This window comes from Pseudophryne corroboree, chromosome 2 (genome assembly GCF_028390025.1).
Source record: "Pseudophryne corroboree isolate aPseCor3 chromosome 2, aPseCor3.hap2, whole genome shotgun sequence".
NCBI lineage: Eukaryota > Metazoa > Chordata > Amphibia > Anura > Myobatrachidae > Pseudophryne > Pseudophryne corroboree.
The window spans coordinates 938,378,728-938,397,591 of NC_086445.1; the positions used below are offsets into that span (position 1 = coordinate 938,378,728).

The 18,864-nt window shown below is 45.9% G+C and overlaps 1 protein-coding gene across 3 annotated transcripts in view; it reads right to left on the minus strand.

Moving 5' to 3' along the window:
* LOC135050113 (ephrin type-A receptor 6) overlaps window positions 1-18,864 on the minus strand; it is a 1,497,116-nt gene that overhangs the window by 769,241 nt on the left and 709,011 nt on the right. The window lies entirely within an intron of this gene.

Genomic DNA, 18,864 nt, shown 5'->3' on the forward strand with positions numbered 1-18,864 from the left:
GCAGCAGCGTATACCACTGTGACTGCCTCATCACTGGAATGACTGATGGCCAGGACACTACCACTGGTCTGGTGCAGCACAACACAACAACACTGTAAGGGACTTGTTGTTGTTATTATTATTATACGGCACAGTGGACATAGAGCAGCAGCGTATACCACTGTGACTGCCTCATCACTGGAATGATTGATGGCCAGGACACTACCACTGGTCTGATGCAGCACAACACAGTACCACTGAAAAGGGCTTATACAGCTACACTGGATATATGGTAGCAGAGGACACCACCACTGTGACTGGTCACAGGACTGATGCTGCACAAGAGAGACACTACCCCTGGTCTGATGCAAGACAACACAGCAAAACTTCAAGGGACTTATACAGCAGCCAGCAGCACTGGGGACATATAGCAGTAGAGGACACCAACACTGACTGGCTGGACTGATGCAGCACAATACACTGACTACACTGGACTGAGCAGCACAACACAGCACAAGACTCGCCACAGCACTTTCCCGCCTCCACACAGACACTGAGGATGGAGACACGTTCTCTCACTACACTCTCCGAGACTGGAGTGAAAAAGGCCGTGACGCGCGGCTCCTTATATGGTATCCAAATCCCGCGAGAATCCGACAGCGGGATGATGACGTTTTGCCTTGTTCAGGTTTCCGAGTCAGGCGGGAAAACCCGAGCCTGACTCGGAACCGGGGCTCAGAGCGTGAAGTTCGGTAGGGTTCGGTTCTCTGAAAACCGAACCCGCTCATTTATAGTTAATACACAGATCTAGCTTAGTGTCACCAGCAGATATGGAAATCTTACTCTCCAGTTCATCAAAATGGTCATTATTAAAAAGACAGGGCCCGATATTTGTCCTGTTGTGTACCACTAACAATTATAGCTGAGTCTTAGGCCGGGTACACACTTTGTGATACATTGTTCATTTAATCCATGAACTATATATTACTTGCATATCCTGCAGATACATTGGTACCTCTGGCTGTGTATAGGAGCAACCCAGGCATATTAAAATTTTATGGCGGATTGGCCACCCAGCCGATCCGTCAGATAAGTGTGTACCCAGCCTTAATGAATGTGGAGTTGATGTCAGAAGCAGTGAAAAGAGTGGAGAAGAAAACCAGTGGAGAATAGAGATTAGCTTTATCATTAGCTTTAACAATTATTTATAATTTAATTGCACAATGTCAACATTTTCCCCTGCTATTTTTATAGTATGCACTTTAGAACTGGGAAAAAAAGTTTCTATCATTATCAATTACAATTGCTCAGAAAACAGAAACTGATCTCCATGTAGGCAATAGTGACTTAGGGGTACATTTACTAAGCAGTGATAAGAGCGCAGAAGTGAGCCAGTGGAGAAGTGCCCATGGCAACCAATCAGCACTGAAGTAACATCTATAATTTGCATACTATAAAATGATACAGAGCTGCTGATTGGTTGATGGGGAAATTTCTCCACTGGCTCACTTCTCCGCTGTTATCACTGCTTAGTAAATGTACCCGTCAGTGTTGCCACCTGCTCATTTTAGATCCACATTTTGGGCTTCCAGATTAGCACAATACAGTGGTATTCACCACAGAGCTGGATGTACTATAGAGTCTAAGCATACTTTCCTACTCTCCCGGATCGGCCAGGAGGCTCTTGAAAGTCGGGTGGCACTCTTGTCCCTCGGAAAAGTAGACAAGTCTTCATGAGGCCAGACTCACCCCCTGCAGCCTCCCGCCCCCCTACCCTTTCTCGGTGGGCTATCCGGGGAGGCCTATGACACGACTGGCACTGAATCACATCATCATAGTCCCGTCCCCTGCTATTCAATGCCGGTAATCTGGGCATTGAATAGGGAGGGGTGGGGCCACGATGACGTGATCCTGCATCCACACTCCCGTGATGAGGCCACGGCCCCTGTTTTACCAACCTGGTTACCACCCTCCAGCATGGGGCAGCCATAAAGTCAGTAAGCATAGTCTATAGTGTGGACAAGATGTATTACCAATCACAACACACAGTCTGACAGCAAATGAATTTCTAATTATATGGGGGTGCTTCATCTGAAATAAAAGCATTTATTATTGGCTAAGCAGAACTAATTAATGCAACAGGAAAATAGTATTGCAGCACATTGTAATAACAATAATAAAAAACAATTATAATTTTATTTATAAAGTGCTCTTTCTCCGGTAGGACTTAAGTCACTTAACAGATAGTAAGAACATGATACAGAGATTTAGATTTTCAGAACCGTACAGAAACTATGAACATAGTAGTGTTACAATGATACTACTCTACTTACAACTACTGTATAAAGCAGCAAAAGAGATCTGAAATAAAAAAAGAATGCAGAACAACGCCACACTAAGGGGCAGTGGCGTGCGGTGAGGTCAGTGGCTGGTGAGGCACTACATCCATAATGTCCACCGGATCCTGCCGATGACCCCTACCGCTGCCGAGCCAATGCCCGCTACTGCCCCTGAGCTGATGCCCGCTACCACCGCCAATGGCATACAAACTTGCCCACCATCAACTGACCCAGCCCTCCGCTACTAATTTGCATCTCAGTCCGATGCCGCCAATGCCCGCTGCCTGCCTGCTCACCATACATGTGATATATTGTACATTTTTATAGAAAATAAAAATAATAATTAGTGTTTGGTACTGGGAAAGGAGTGGGAGGAGGACACAAATGCAATTTTGTTGTCCAGGGCTTCCATTAACTTAATGGAGAACGGTCTGAATGGGTTAAAAAATTAAAAAAAAAAAAAAAAAATACGTGAGGTCCCCCCTCCTAAGTGTAACCAGCCTCGGGCTCTTTGAGACGGTCCTGGTTGTATAAATACTGGGAAAAAATTGGACAGGGGTTCCCCGTATTTAAACAACCAGCACCGGGCTCTTAGTCCGGTCCTGGTTCCAAAAACATGGGGGACAAAAGATGTAGGGGTCCCCCGTATTTTTAAAACCAGCACCGGGCTCCACTAGCCTGGGACATAATGCCACAGCCGGGGGACACATTTATGTAGGTCCCTGCGGCCGTGGCATTACCCCCCCAACTAGTCACCCCTGGCCGGGGTTCCCTGGAGGAGTGGGGATCCCTTAAATCAAGGGGTCCCCCCCCCTCCAGGCACCCAAGGGCCAGGGGTGAAGCCCGAGGCTGTACCCAGCACCCCTGGGCGGTGGGTGCCGGGCTGATAGCCATAAGTTTGTAAAAAAATAATATTGTTTTTTGTTGTGGAACTACAAGGCCCAGCAAGCCTCCCCCGCTTGCTGGTACTTGGAGAACCTCAAGTACCAGCATGTGGAGAAATAACGGGCCCGCTGGTACCTGTATTTCTACAACAAAAAAAATACCCAAATAAAAACACAACACACACACCGTGTAAGTAAAAATTTATTAAAACACACTTACACACTCACACATACATACTTACCTACATCCAACGCTGAGATTCACGTCCACTTGTCCAGTAGAATCCAATAGGGGTACTTGTAAAAATGAGAGAGATTACTTACCTACATCCCACGCCGGTCACGTCCACTTGTCCAGTAGAATCCAATAGGGCCGGTACCTGTAAAAATGAACATTAAACTTACAAACAAAGTAATCCACAGGAGGAGAGAGAGAGAGAGAGAGAGAGAGAGAGAGAGAGAGAGAGAAATAAATTAATGAATATTATGCACTCGCTGATGCAGGAGGACGTTAGCACAGACAGGGGAGAGTGCTGCTGCTGGCTGGGAGGATGGAGCAGGCGCCCCCAGTAGTTGTGACCCCTCTAGCTGTGCCCCCAGTAGAAGTGCCTGAGTAGTTGTGCCCGCTGTCGCTGTGCCCCCTGTCGCTGTGCCTCGAGTAGTTGTGACCCCTGTAGCTTTGCCCCCATGTGCCCCTTGTGGCTGTGTCCCCAGTAGTTGTGACCCCTGCAATTGTGCCCCGAGTAGCAGTGCCCCCAGTCACTGTGCCCCGTCGCTGTGCCCCTTGTAGCAGTGCCCCTTGTGGCTGTGCCCCCAGTAGTTGTGACCCCTGTGATTGTGCCCCCAGTCGCTGTGCCCCGAGTAGCAGTGCCCCCAGTCACTGTGCCCCAAGCAGTTGTGACCCCTGCAGCTTTGCCCCCAGTAGCTGTGCCCCTTGTGGCTGTGCCCCCAGTAGTTGTGACCCCTGTGATTGTGCCCCCAGTCACTGTGCCCCGAGTAGCAGTGCCCCCAGTCGTTGTGCCCCGTCGCTGTGCCCCCTGTAGCTGTGCCCTTTGTAGCAGTGCCCCTGTAGTTGTGCCCCCAGTCGCTGTGCCCTGAGTAGCAGTGCCCCGAGTAGCAGTGCCCCCTGTAGCTGTACCCCCTGTAGTTCCGCCCCCAGTCACTGTTCCCCTTGTAGTTGTGCCCCAGTCGCTGTGCCCCATATAGTTGTGCCCCCAGTCGCTGTGCCCCTTGTAGCTCTGCCCCCAATAGCTATGCCACCAGTCGCTGTGCCCCTTGTTGTTGTGCCCCCAGTCGCTGTGCCCCTTGTAGTTGTGCCCCAAGTCACTGTGCCCTCTGTAGTTGTGCCCCCAGTCACTGTGCCCCATATAGTTGTGCCCCCAGTCACTGTGCCCCCAGTCACTGTGCCCCATATAGTTGTGCCCCCAGTCACTGTGCCCCCTGTAGTTGTGCCCCCAGTCACTGTGCCCCATATAGTTGTGCCCCCAGTCACTGTGCCCCCAGTCACTGTGCCCCATATAGTTGTGCCCCCAGTCACTGTGCCCCATATAGTTGTGCCCCCAGTCACTGTGCCCCATATAGTTGTGCCCCCAGTCACTGTGCCCCATATAGTTGTGCCCCCAGTCACTGTGCCCCTTGTAGCATTACCCCTTGTGGCGGTGCCCCCCAAAGCCCAAACACATTAAAAAAAAAAACCACACACACACATACTTACTTACTGATCCTGCAGCGCTGTCCGTCTCCATCCAGAGGGCGGCTCGTCTCTACTATGGGAGAGACGTCATGAATCATGACGTCTCTCCCATAGTAGCGGCGCTGGCTGCAGTGGGCGCCCACACAGCCCACGGCGCCTGCTGCAGCCGGTAATCGCTAGTGATTGGACAGCGGATCCAGCACTGGATCCGCTGGGCCAGTCACATGTGGGGGACTGACAGGGGCGTGCATTCATCGGGGCTGAATGCACGCCCCTGTCATTGCGGCACCAGTATAGGTGCCGCTTCCCCGTGCATTTTCAATGGGCTTTCACAGCCCATTGCTGCACTCCGCCCCCTGCCCGCCCCCCGCTGCCCGGACTGTAATGGTAGCAGCGGGAGGCACCTCTCCCGCTGCCTCCCAGCCCAAGGACAGTGACAGTGACAGTGTCCCAGCCCAGCACAGTGACAGGGGACAATGATTAAAATAATAGAAGAAGATATTTATAACAGACGCTGTGTCATAAATATCTTCTTTTTATAATTTAAATCATTATGACAGGGGAGGCACTGCCTCCCCTGACTGCACGTCCCTGCTAAGGGGGATATCCAATTAGCCCCGGTAATTTACCAGGGGGTAAGGGGGTAATTGTCCCGCCGAGGGCTAGCTAATTAGCCCCAATAAGCAGCAGCACGCGCCGGCTTATCGAGGATTTTGTTTCACCTGCCTCCAGCAGGCGAAGCAGAATCCCCGGAAACAGCCCCGTTTTCGTCCAAAAACGGGTCTGTTTTACACGAAAACACACAGGTTTCACTGAACCTGTGTGTTTTCGGGAGAAGGTTTTTTGTTTTTTTTACAGGCAATCCATCTGGATCGCCTGTAAAAAAAAATCGGTGAAACATCGGAAAAAAGTCAGAAAAACCTCAGAAAACGGTCGTTTTTCGGACCCAATGTTTTTCCGGGGATAATTGGATATCCCCCTAAGTTGTTGTAGATCTTGCCTTCAACTCTTCCTTGCACTCTTCAGAACAGATACACTTCAGACAGTCACAAGAACAATAAAAATAGTCTCGGAATTGGTCTAAATAAATATAAATGTAGTAAAAGAAGTCTGCCATCTTTCTAGCTCCTTTGCCTTGGGCTAGGTACTGGCGTATAAATCCAGTCCGGTGATACTACCGTATATGTCCAGTGATGCTGCCGTATATGTCCAGCGGTATTGCCGTATATGTCCAGCGGTACTGCCATATAAATCCAGTGATCCTGCCATATAATTCCAGCGATACTGGCGTATAAGTCCAGTCCAGTGATCCTGCCGTATGTGTCCAGTGGTACTGACATATAATTCCAGTGATACTGCCGTATATATATACCCTGTTGCAAAGCAGATTACTGAGGCCATAACAACTATGCTGGTGTTAGACATGCGTCCGTTATCCGCCATTAGTGCAGTGGGACTGCAGTGCCAACCCTAGATGGGCCAGGTGTTTGTGCCGCACACTTGTGTCGCTTAGCTTAGTCATACAGCTCCCTCATTGCCCTCTTTTACTTCTTGGCATGATGTGCTGTTTGGGTACTATTTTTTTTTAAGTGCCATCCTGTCTGACACTGCAATGCCACTCCTAGATGGGCCAATTGTTTGTGTCGCTTAACTTAGTCATACAGCTACCTCATTGCACCTCTTTTTCATCTTTGCATGATGTGCTGTTTGGGGCCTTTTTTTTTAATATCTGCCCTCCTGTCTGACACTGCAGTACCACTTCTAGATGGGCCAATTGTTTGTGTCGCTTAGCTTAGTCATACAGCTACCTCATTGCACCTCTTTTTCTTCTTTGCATGATGTGCTGTTTGGGGCCTGGTTACCACCCTCCAACATGAGGCAGCCATAAAGTCAGTAAGCATAGTCTATAGTGTGGACAAGATGTATTACCAATCACAACACACAGTCTGACAGCAAATTCATTTCTAATTATATGGGGGTGCTTCATCTGAAATAAAAGTATTTATTATTGGCTAAGCAGAACTAATTAATGCAACAGGAAAATAGTATTGCAGTACATTGTAATAACAATAAAAAAAAACAATTATAATTTTATTTATAAAGTGCTCTTTCTCCGGTAGGACTTAAGTCACTTAACAGATAGTAAGAACATGATACAGAGATTTAGATTTTCAGAACCGTACAGAAACTATGAACATAGTAGTGTTACAATGATACTACTCTACTTACAACTACTGTATAAAGGGTTCAGTATGGTATGCCGGCGGTCGGGCTCCCGGCGACCAGCATACCGGCGCCGGGAGGCCGACCGCCGGCTTACCGACAGTGTGGTGAGCGCAATTGAGCCCCTTGCGGGCTCGCTGCGCTCGCCATGCTATGGGCACGGTGGAGCGATACGCGCGCCACGCTATTTTATTCTCCCTCCAGGGGGGTCGTGGACCTCCACAAGGGAGAATCAGTGTCGGTATGCCGGCTGTCGGGATTCCGGCGCCGGTATACTGTGCACCGGGATCCCGTCAGTCGGCATACTGAAGACCACCCCTGTATAAAGCAGCGAAAGAGATCTGAAATAAAAAAAAAGAATGCAGAACAACGCCACACTAAGGGGGATATCCAATTAGCCCCGCTAATGTCCCGCCGAGGGCTAGCTAATTAGCCCCAATAAGCAGCAGCACGCGCCGGCTTATCGGGGATTTTGTTTCACCTGCCTCCAGGAGGCGAAGCAGAATCCCCGGAAGCAGCCCCGTTTTCGTCCGAAAACGGGGCTGTTTTACACGAAAACACACAGGTTTCACTGAACCTGTGTGTTTTCGGGAGAAGATTTTTTTTTTCTTTACAGGCAATCCATCTGGATCGCCTGTAAAAAAAAATCGGTGAAACATCGGAAGAAGTCAGAAAAACGTCCGAAAACGGTCGTTTTTCGGACCCGATGTTTTTCCGGGGATAATTGGATATCCGCCATAATTGTTAGATCTTGCCTTCAACTCTTCCTTGCACTCTTCAGAACAGATTCACTTCAGACAGTCACAAGAACAACAGAAATAGTCTCAGAATTGGTCTAAATAAATATTAATGTAGTAAAAGAAGTCTGCCATCTTTCTAGCTCCTTTGCCTTGGGCTAGGCCTAGGTACTCTTTCTACAAACTTAATCTCCACACTGTTTAATCCAGAGGTTCTCAAACTCGGTCCTCGGGGGCACACACAGTGCATGTTTTGCAGGTAACCCAGCAGGTGCACAGGTGTATTAATTACTTACTGACACATTTTAAAAGGTCCACAGGTGGAGCTAATTATTTCACTTGCGATTCTGTGAGGAGACCTGCAAAACATGCACTGTGTGTGCCCCCGAGGACCGAGTTTGAGAACCTCTGGTTTAATCCATCAATTACTTTTCCATGTAATGTAATATAGCCAGAATCTAGAGGAACTACTACACCTAATCTCAGCAGAGTTCCACATGAGTTGACAAAGCAACATATGTGACAGACAGGGCTGCTGAGACCTCGGGCTGGCCCAGGTATGGGGGTGCAGCCTTCTGAGGGGAGTGCCTTCCTAGACTACACACCATGGGGATATGGGTAAGCCTCCCCTGCACTCCCAGCCCCCCCCCCCTGCTGACAGGAGTTAGGCCATACTTGCCAACTGTCCCTGAATGTCAGGAAGACTCCCTGAAATAGTAGTAATCTCCCTGACTCCCTGAAGAATCTAGCAATCTCCCTGATTACCCCTTACCTCCATTATGCATGTGTTATTTACTTGCGGAATAAAATAAAACAGAAATATATACACTCAAAGTGCTATTTCCATGCATTGCTTGCAAGACATACTTACCTACTCTCCCGGAATGGCGAGGAGGCTCCCGAAAGAGTTGGCAAGCCTCCCGGCCGGCAGCTGAGCCCCCTCATCCCATGGGGAAACACTCAAGTATCCCCCGCAGCGGGGGTGCCGATAACTCGATTCACCCTCCCCCCCTCCCGAATCACGTGACCCCACCCCCTGCCCCACTATTCCATAATATCGGCATAGTGTAGTGGGGGCGGGGCCATGATGACATGATCTCGCGGCCACGCCACCTGCTTCTCCCCATTACGCCTCGCTTGCCGCGCCACGCCCCCTGCTGAGCCACCCTGGCTGCCTTCTCCCGGAGGAGGCAGCCATAATGTCGGCATCTATGTTACAAGGTGCATGCATTTTCAAATAGGGTTTCTCGTGGCCATTTATATGGAACCACTTGTGAATAAAACCCAATACACGACCAAGCCATGAAAAGTATATATACATTATATATATTTTATATATATTTAAGTCAATTTTATGACACGCCTCTCAGAATGACCAATGCACATTCACTCATGGATGTAGCTTTCACAAGCTACGTACCTGAAATGCTTTTTCAAAAACAGGCAAGTATGAGTTAGGCCTAAGACTAACCAAATAGCCAGGCGAGTCCAAATATAGGGTCACTCTTAAATACAGGTTGAGTATCCCTTATCCAAAATGCTTGGGACCAGAGGTATTTTGGATATGGGATTTTTCCGTATTTTGGAATAATTGCATCCCATAATGAGTTATCATGGTGATGGGACCTAAATCTAAGCACAGCATGCATTTATGTTACATATACACCTTATACACACAGCCTGAAGGTAATTTTAGCCAATATATTTTATAACTTTGTGCATTAAACAAAGTGTGTCTACATTCACACAATTTATTTATGTTTCATATACACCTTATACACACAGCCTGAAGGTCATTTAATACAATATTTTTAATAACTTTGTATATTAAACAAAGTTTGTGTACATTGAGCCATCAAAAAACAAAGGTTTCACTATTTCACTCTCACTCAAAAAAGTCCGTATTTCGGAATATTCCGTATTTCGGAATATTTGGATATGGGATACTCAACCTGTAATTGGACTGAAGATAAAGCAAATAAAAAATACAAAATAATGAAGTATATAATTATTTTTCCAATATTCTAAGATCAATGATTTGTACATCTATTGTTTGTACACATTGTTGTTACCCTAAGTCAGTAAAATTTGCAGAGTCCCTGTGCTTTGCTCCTCTCCTGCGGCCCACAGCACACAGCGGCAGGCAGCATGTAATGAGTCAGTTTGACTCATTACATGCCGCTGGCTTTGGGCCCCTTGACAGCGGTGGGCCCCAGTGCAAGGCACCGCTTGCATTGCTGGTAGTTCCGCCACTGTGTCCATAGTCCATACAGTGAATGATAATCGTACAAAGCGGTAATTTAATTGGCTGATCTGATCAATAGTACATGGCCAACTTAAGGCCTTTTGGTCAATTCCAGTCCCTCTGGATCTGAGGAGATTGGGACCTTGACGAGCAAAACCATTGGAAGAGAGATGTAAGTGCTTTACAAATAACACATTCTTCAGAGTGAGAACAGCATCAAGTAATCTAAGGCTAAGGAAATCATGCAGGCTAACTTTGTTACACCTGATAAATATGGTCACAGCTGATGCACTCCTGTTACCAGAGCTAGCCCTGGGCACAGGCTATATAGTCAAATGCTTAGGGCACCGTTGCCTCAGGGGGCCGCCCAGCAGTCCCTGTGTCCCTCCCCAACGTAATTTTAATGACCAGCTAAAATCTTGCTTAGGGCACCAAATTAGTCAAGGCCGCCTCCTCTGCTTGTTACCACATAGAAAGTAGGATTTATGAGCTGTGATTGATAAAGAGGCTCCAATCCATTTTCTCTATAAATTTAATAAGAATAACTCTACTGAGTTATTGGAACTGTGAACCTTTATTACTAACGTTCAATGTGATTGGTTCTGTTTGAGTTATAATGCACACTTTGGAAACCACACGTCTCTGGAGAAAGCCGGCATGCTCTGATTTGGAGGCTTTTGGCGAGAAGGTGGCAGATAACATCTCTCCCAGCATTCAATGTTTTACATTTTAGCAGTATGGAGACGGATAGTCTGTAGCCTGAGGCTTATCTAGAGTGACCACATGATCTTGCAGCAGCACTTATTGACTCACGGCAGCTAAAAGAGAAAGGGCACTGCAGCACCTGTGAGACCACAGCGCTGAATAATCCATACAGTGAGATTACATTGGTATTCCGCCTGTGAATGAACAGAGCCTGACATACAGCTGCCAACATGGAACATACTGTAGCTGACATTGTATACATGGGGGCAGATGTATTAAGCCTGGAGAAGGCTTAAAGAAGTGATAAACCAGTGATAAATGCAAAGTTATAACACACCAGTCAATCAGCTCCAATATGTAAATTGACAGTTATTAGCTGATTGGCTGGTGCGTTATCACCTTGAACTTATCACCGCTTTATCACTTCTTTATGCCTTCTTCAGGCTTAATACATCTGCCCCATAGTTACACGGTTTATAAAGTTGGGTGCATCACACCAGATACTTTACCATTTCTATAATATGAAAGTTTTTCTAATTAGATTATCATTATATGTAGAGGTGTGCGGCGGGCACTTTTCGTGTTTTGGTTTTGGTTCTATATCCCCGCTCGTGTTTTGGATTGATTTTGCCAAAACCACCCTTCCGTGTTTTGGTTTTGGATCTGGATGATTTTTGGGGAAAAAAACCATAAAAATGGCTAAAATCACAGAATTTGGGGGTAATTTTGATCCTACAGTAATATTAACCTCAATAACATTCATTTCCACTCATTTTCAGTCTATTCTGAACACCTTACACCTCACAATATTGTTTTTAGGCCAAAAGATTGCACCAATGTGACTGTATGACTAACCTAAGCGACACAAGTGTGCGGCACAAACACCTGGCCCATCTAGGAGTGGCACTGCAGTGTCAGATAGGATGGCACTTTAAAAAACTAGTCCCCAAACAGCACATGGTGCAAAGAAGAAAAATAAGTGCACCGAGGTTACTGTATGACTAAGCTAAGCGACACAACCACCTGGCCCATCTAGTAGTGGCATGCAGTGGCTGAATGTCGAAAGTGGCCCACAGTTTTTCAGTCCACTGACAGCATCTCCTGCACGCCCCTGTCATTTTCCAAAAATTCTGTAATTGATGGACTTATACAGCAGTACCTCTGGACTAATACAGCAGTACCTCTGGACTTATACGGCAATGTCAGACAGGATGGCACTTTAAAAAACCATGCCCCAAACAGCACATGATGCAAAGATGAAAAAGAGGTGCACCAAGGTTGCTGTATGACTAAGCTAAGCGACACAATTGTGCGGCACAAATGCCTGGCCCATCTAGGAGTGGCACTGCAGTGGCAGACAGGATGGCACTTAAAAAAACTAGGCCACAAACAGCACATCATGCAAAGAAGAAAAAGAGGTGCAATGAGGTAGCTGTATGACTAAGCTAAGCGACACAAACAATTGGCCCATCTAGAAGTGGTACTGTAGTGTCAGACAGGAGGGCAGATATAAAAAAAGGCCCCAAACAGCACATCATGCAAAGATGAAAAAGAGGTGCAATGAGGTAGCTGTATGACTAAGCTAAGCGACACAAACAATTGGCCCATCTAGGAGTGGCATTGCAGTGTCAGACAGGATGGCACTTAAAAAAATAGTACCCAAACAGCACATCATGCCAAGAAGTAAAAGAGGGCAATGAGGTAGCTGTATGACTAAGCTAAGCGACACAAGTGTGTGGCACAAACACCTGGCCCATCTAGGGTTGGCACTGCAGTCCCACTGCACTAATGGCGGATACCGGACGCACGTCTAACACCATCATAGTTGTTATGACCTCAGTAATCTGCTTTGCAACAGGGTATATATATTCGGCAGTATCACTGGAATTATATGGCAGTACCACTGGACACATACGGCAGGATCACTGGACTGGACTTATACGCCAGTATTGCTGGAATTATATGGCAGGATCACTGGATTCATATGGCAGTACTGCTGGACATATACGGCAATACCGCTGGACATATACGGCAGTAACACTGGACATATACGGCAGTATCACTGGACTGGATTTATACGCCAGTACCACTGGAATTATATGGCCGGATCACTGGAATTATACGGCCGGATCACTGGAATTATACGGCAGGATCACTGGATTTATATAGCAGTACCGCTGGACATATACGGCAGTATCAATGGACATATACGGCAGTATCACTGGACATATACGACAGTATCAATGGACTGGTTTTATATGCCAGTACCACTGGAATTATACGGCAGGATCACTGGAATTATACGGCAGGATCACTGGATTTATACGGCAGTAGCGCTGGACATATACGGCAGTATCAATGGATATATACAGCAGTATCACTGGACTGGACTTATACACCAGTACCACTGGTATTATACGGCAAGATCACTGGACTTATACGCCAGTACCACTGGAATTATACGGCAGGATCACTGGATTTATACGGCAATACCACTGGACATATACGGCAGTATCAACAGACATACACGGCAGTATCACTGGACATATACGGCAGTATCACTGGACATATACAGCAGCACAGGGACACCACCACCGGACTGATGCAGGACAACACGGCACCACTGCAATGGACTGGACTTATACAGCAGCACTGGACATATGGCAGCAGAGGACACCACCACTGTCATTGGACTGATGCAGCACAGGACACCACCACTGTGACTGGACTGATGCAGCACAACACACCACCACTGGACTGAAGCAACACAACACAGCACCACTGGACTGGAATTATACAGCAACAATGTACATATGGCAGCAGAGAACACCACCACTGTGACTGGACTGATGCAGCACAAGACACCACCACTGGTCTGATGCAGCGCAACACAGCACCACTGGACTGGACTTATACAGCAGCACTGGACATATGGCATCAGAGGACACCACCACTGTGACTGGACAGATGCAGCTCAAGACACTACCACTGAGGACGGAGACATGTCCTCTCTCTACACTCTCCAATGCCGGAGTGAAAATGGCAGGGACGGCTCCTTATATGGACTCCAAACCCCGCGAGAATCGACAGCGAAATAATGACGTTTTGCCTCGTTCTGGTTTCCGAGTCAGGCGGGAAAACCCGAGCCTGACTCGAATCCGTGTTCGTGATGTGAAGTCCGGGGGGATTCGGTTATCTGAGAACCGAAACCGCTCATCTCTAATTATATGGTTTTAGTCATCAATTTACCTCATATATTTGCTGGTTATAATATAGAATCACACTTTAAATAACATGCTACATGTCAAAAAGATAACAATATATGGACCAAAACTCACACTGGCTTTATGTGCTTTGGTAAGTGTTGCTTATGAAATGTACAGTAGTTATTTGAGTTTTCAGAGTTTTTGTTACAAATCAGAGCACTAGGAAGAAATACTGTAAGCAACAACAAACTAAACTTATAGTGATTTTTTTTTAATTAACAGAGCACACTTCACAGCACCATGGGAGAGTGATGGTTCTGCCCCCAGGATCCTCTGCAAACCCTTATTTACAGTACGTCTCTGCTCCGCGGTCTGCATACAATGTATGGTTATATTGCAGCTGTGCTATTTATCAAGCTCTAAGGTGCATATTTACTAATTAGCAGGTTTTAGAACCGATAATTAGAATTTCCTAGTGGCGCTATTTGTAGCAATTAACATTCGCAGTAATGTACTAACAAGCACATGTAGGGAGGGGGGCTTTGAAAAGAGCACATCCCTGCGATGGGAAATCAAGTTAAATGATTGCAAAAGCAATTGTTTAACGTCTATATAGTAGGCTGGGGTTGTTGTGCGCATATGCGGTGTGCTGACCACACATGCGGCACTCATTGCCGGAAAGGATCCCAGAGATACTCTTTTATGGCTACTATAGGATAATGCCATTATCGCATTCCAGGGTTGGTAAATCCGGAAGCTCGGCAACCCCCATAGAAACCTATAGGTGCTGCATCTGCAGATGAGAATGGAGGATCTGCAACAGATATTGGATATCCAGCAAATATTTAAATGTCTTATAATGCTCCTGCACCGGCTGGGATCGGGAGGATGCATCTTATGCATACCTCCAAACTGTCCCAATTTTCGTGGGACAATCCCGCTGTCCCACCCTCGGGCCGCAGTGTGTGTGTGGGTGATGGGGGGGGGGGGGTGTAGTTGGGAGGCTCTGTCACTTGCTGCCCTGCTTAGCAGAGCAGCAGTGAATAGATGCCGTGCGCACAGCGTTTACTCACAGGTGACAGAGGGAGAGGGGGCATGCCAGCAGCTCATATAGCACTGGGTATGCACCCTCAGTGACGGTAAAAGGGGGCGTGACTCGCAATCGTGATTCTGCCATGAGGCCAGGCCATTTCAGATAGGCCATGCCCCTATTCTCACACACGCCAGGGTCCCTCTTTGTGCATTTTAAAAGTTGGGAGGTATGTCTTATGTACTGTTTAATAATTGTTGGGCCTGCAAGCAGGCTGACAGCAGGTCAAGCTGCGGACACACTGCTCTGCAGACAGAGCGGCCCCAACCAATATGATGCCCTAGGCAAGATTTTGGCTGGTGCCCCCTAGCACCACCGCTGGTTCCGCCCCTGACCTTACACCTCTTTCCCAGCACCATCACCCCTCACCTATAGCAGTCCTTATTTTGGTGTTTGTACCCCCTATACTTTAAATAGGAACAGCTCGCAAATTTGGCGCACAGCCCAAAAAGGGGTGTGTTTTTGCTGGCAAGGGGCATGGCTACACAACAGTAACCCCAATTCCAATTACGCCACACAGTACTGCAACTTTATTCACATTTAATCATGCGATAGTGTCCATAATTCATATTACATCCCAAAGTAGTATCACTTTACCTTATAAACGTTACTCCTCACAGTAGAGCCCCTTATTCACATTACATCACACTGAATTACTCCTTATTCACATTACACCACACCCTATTGCTCTTTAGTCACAATAGACGACACAGTAGTGCCCTTTCTATATGCAATGCCACATAGTAAAGTACCTTATACACATAGTGCCACACATTAGTAATGCATTTATACACATAATTCCACACAGTAATGCCCCTTACACATATGAGACACCTTATTAATGTCCTTATAAACATAATGCGCCTTACACATTATGACACCTTTATTAATGCCCTTTTACACATAATGTCCCTTACATATGCCGCACATTATTAATGCCCTTATACACATAATGACACACACAGTGCCACCTACACATTTGCTGCACATTATTAGTGCCCCTTTACACATAATGATACACATAGTGCCACCTACACATTTGCTGCACATTATTAGTGCCCCTTTACACATGACAAAGACAGTAGTACCCTGTTACACATATGCCGCACATTATTAATGCCCTTATACACATAATGACACACATAGTGCCCCTTACACATATGTTGCACATTATTAATGCATTTTTACATGACACACATAATGCTCCTTACACATATTCTGAACACTACTGCACAACCAACCCACTCACATGCACACAGCACTCACACTGCCACTAACACTGTGACCTCTGCCTCTGCTTGGATTCAGATGTGTCCTCATAAATCTTGCCTCAATGCTAATGTCGGGCACCTTTTTTTTTAATGAAAATGCATCTTATTTGCATTGCTATGTGGCTAGGATGCACAAGCAGCTTCTGCTGATTAAAATTATATGCAGCATGCCTATATACTGTGCGAGACTGTGGCTGTATCTGCATATGAAATGCTACACACAGAATATAGGCATGCCGCATATCATTTTAATCAGCAGAATCTGCTGATGCCCCTAGGCATAGCAAATGCCTTAGGCAATTGCCTAGTTTGCCTATGCCTATGGCCGACTCTGTCTGCAGATCAGGAGCATTAACCTGATCAGTAGATTGATTGTGTGTACCCAGCTTAATGGTGTGTACACACGGTGAGATTTTTTTCTTAAGTTTCTGACTATATAGTCAAAATCGTAAGAAAAGTTAGTGCAGATCGCAAGGTGAAAGTCACCTTGCAATCCCGATTCGATGCCGATGTGCGGTCGGCATCGCAAGAATAGATAGACTATGCAGGCAAGTCAATTTTGACTATCTCTATAGAAGAGATAGTCAAAATTGACACTTAGCCCAAATCGCACATAGTCAGTATCGCAAGCACACTCATTATGTGCTTGCGATGCTGACTAGTATGTACCGGACCTAGCCCCTGTCGCATAGTGAGAATCGGGCATAGCCCGAATCTCACAGTCTGTACGGGCCCTTACAGTGGTAGGACAGAACCTGGCAGTGAAAGCTATCGCCTCTGCTACTTGCAGCAAAAGTACATCTTTTAGGAGTTGCTAGGACAGCTGCGGACCTGTCCTGGCTCAGGGGCAATGATAAATAGACCTTTCCAAAATCACAGCAAAAAGTGGCAATATATTTATTTCATGTTTGATAAACAGTCCTCACAAGATCAGCACACAGGCTTCCTGAAATACTTTGTGCTGCTGTGAACATTCCTCTTTGGCGCTGGAAACACATGTATGTAGAAAGTTGAAAAATGTTGGCACAGGTATAGTCAGATATTATTCAAATGCACCTTAAAGCTGCATTACCATCTAATCACTAGGTTTTACGTATACCCTCTGTTTTATCCCAAGGGCTCCTCCATTGCTATATTACAGAAGCTGATAAAACGGGGAAAGGAGCAGGTGAGAAGCATACAGCAATTAAGTAGTAATACAGCTTTAATTAAACCCACAAGTACAGCAAATTCTTGCACACAAGAGGAGGTAAGTATGGATGGATGTGTCAGTGTAAATCTCTGAGAGTCACAGGGTCAGTGTCCATCCTGCACTCCGCTACATATTTATATCTATGTGGTTACAGATTTATGAGCAAGCTCCCGTCAGAGCAGAAGGGTGTAGTGTGAAAAACATTCTCTGATGTGGAAGTTCCTGTGTGATGTCAAAGAGATTTATTAGAACAGTGAACTCCGGGCACAGAATATAATCTTATTGCTGGAATAAAGTGAATATTAAAGAATGCAGGAACTCCAGCTATTGCAATTAGTCATAAAAACTAAATACATCATAAACAAACTATATATATATATATATATATATATATATATTTAAGGTCATCTTCTGGACAAATGAAAACTGGCCATGGTAAAAATGTGGCAATATGTAGCTTCATCAAACTTCTATTACTTGAGCAGATTTGTGCTCATTTACTTAGTATAGTATTTTTTTGGTAACAAATATTAATACAACGCACACATATTCTGCAGCACTTTACAAGGAATATTTAGTCATTCTCACCAGTCCCTGCCCCAGTGGAGCTTACAATCTATATTCCCAAACTCATACACACATATATACACTAGTTTTATTTTATTTATTTTTTTGTCAGAAGTTTCAGAACCCAATTTACATACCATCATGTTTTTGGAATGTGGGAGGAAACCTGTGCACTCAGCGCAAACCCACATAAACAGAGGAAGAACATGCAAACTCCACACAAGTAGGACCTTGGTGAGAAATGAACCCAAAATCAGTGCTGTAAGGCAGCAAGCTGATCACTGCACCTATGTTCTGACCTTTTCTGATTTCTATCTGTTCCTAAAGTACAATTTCCCTGTTCCAAAGGGGGGCCTATTTATCAATATGGCCCAAAAGGAGCAATTTTCTTTCTATAGAAATCATTTTCAGACCCATTTAACAAAAAATAATCACTGGGGCGATACTGTGCATCTCACTGCAAAGCTATCTAGAGACATGGCTACCACCGCTGTTGCTCGGCAATAACCACCGCAGGCAGAAGACTTTGTTAAACAGCAAAACCACCCTATTTCCACATATTTTTTTATAAAGATTGGGCTCTATAATCTAATTTTGAGAGAAAATCTGTGCAGAGTAGCAAAGCCTCTTACACCTTTCAGCTGTACCCTGCAATAAAGTATAGCATTCCTCACAATTGTTCCAATTTTGATAGGATAGTCCCAAACAAGATGGATGCCATGCACAGGGGAAT